This window comes from Mastomys coucha, unplaced genomic scaffold, assembly GCF_008632895.1.
Source record: "Mastomys coucha isolate ucsf_1 unplaced genomic scaffold, UCSF_Mcou_1 pScaffold18, whole genome shotgun sequence".
NCBI lineage: Eukaryota > Metazoa > Chordata > Mammalia > Rodentia > Muridae > Mastomys > Mastomys coucha.
In genome coordinates this window covers 23,203,387-23,204,704 of record NW_022196900.1, presented here as the reverse complement: position 1 = coordinate 23,204,704, position 1,318 = coordinate 23,203,387, and the positions used below count along the sequence as shown (strand labels likewise).

General features: G+C 45.1%; 1 protein-coding gene across 1 annotated transcript in view; it reads right to left on the bottom strand.

Moving 5' to 3' along the window:
* Positions 1-1,318, bottom strand: part of Slc31a2 (solute carrier family 31 member 2) — a 12,510-nt gene that overhangs the window by 3,141 nt on the left and 8,051 nt on the right. The gene's annotated exons all lie outside the window — the stretch shown is intronic.

Below are 1,318 nucleotides of genomic sequence, written 5' to 3'. Positions count from 1 at the left end.
AGAGAGAGGGAGAGGGAGAGGGGGGGGCAGAGGCAGATGGATTTCTGAGGAAAAAGAAGAGGAAGAGAAAGAGGAGGAGGAGAGAATAGGAAGAAGGAAGGAAGATGAAAAAGAGGGAAGAAGGAAGAAGAGAAGGAACAAGGAAGGAGGAGGAGGAGAAGCAGCAGCCACTGCCAAGCATGGGCACAAGCTTGAATTCTCAGCACTCGGGGAGCAAACAACCATATTCATGGGCTTGCTGGCTAGCCCAGCCTAGCTTATAGAGGCAAGCCAGTTAGAAACTGTGTCTCAAATATAACACAGATGTCATGTGATAAATGATAGCCAAGGTTGTCCTCTGACATGCACACATAAGCAAATCCACTTCCACATGTAAGTATACATGCATATATGTGCAAGTGCATATAAATAAAGAAGCGGGCTGGATGTTGGACACAGCATATATGTAATTCCAGGTCCTCTGATAGCTGAGGCAGACAAATTACAAGTTCAGGGCTGCCCTGGACTACAGAGTGGATTCTAGGCCATTCTAAACAACTTAGTAAGACTATATCTCAAAATGTAAAAAGGCCTCTAAACAGAGTGCTTGCCTAACACAAGTGAGGTCCACAGTTTGGACCACAGCGCCCCAGAACAAGGAAGTCAAGTTGTAGAGCTAGCCTGGCAAACACTGCTTCTCTGGAAACTTCCCAGGGGCCTGGTCCAGGAGGCAGGAGAGCCCAGTTCTCCATCCCTCTGAATCCACTCCAGCCACCTGTTTCTTCTTCACCTTCATTAGGCTCAGACCTTCATCATCTTATAGGTTCATCTCCATATATTCTACCCACACCCTCATTCCATCATGGGATGGGACCCATGTTCCTTCCCTTTAGCCTAGAAGAGTCAAAGGGTCAGTCAATAAGGCTAGGATAATGCTATGTAACTTCCAACTGTAAGTTTTACTTTTGTGTATGTGAATATGTATATATGTGTATTTGTTCATGTGTGCATGTGTGTGAGTGAGTGAACTGTGAACCCCAAGATTGTGTTATTTACTGCAAAAACCTGTTTCTATGGTATGGCTCAGCTCTAGCACATACCTTTAATCCAAGAGCTTTCGGCTTATTGTAAACAGGATTAAATAAAGTCAACCATAGGTCAAGAAGTGGAGCAAGCAATCAGTTGACAGGGAATGAACATAGGTAAAAACCAGAGAGTAAGAAGAAGTCAGGAGGATGGGGAGAAGGGGCATCACTGACAGGATAGAACACAGGAAAAAACAGAGAGAGCAAGAGGAAGTCAGGAGGATGGAGAGAAGGGGCATCACTGACAGGATAGA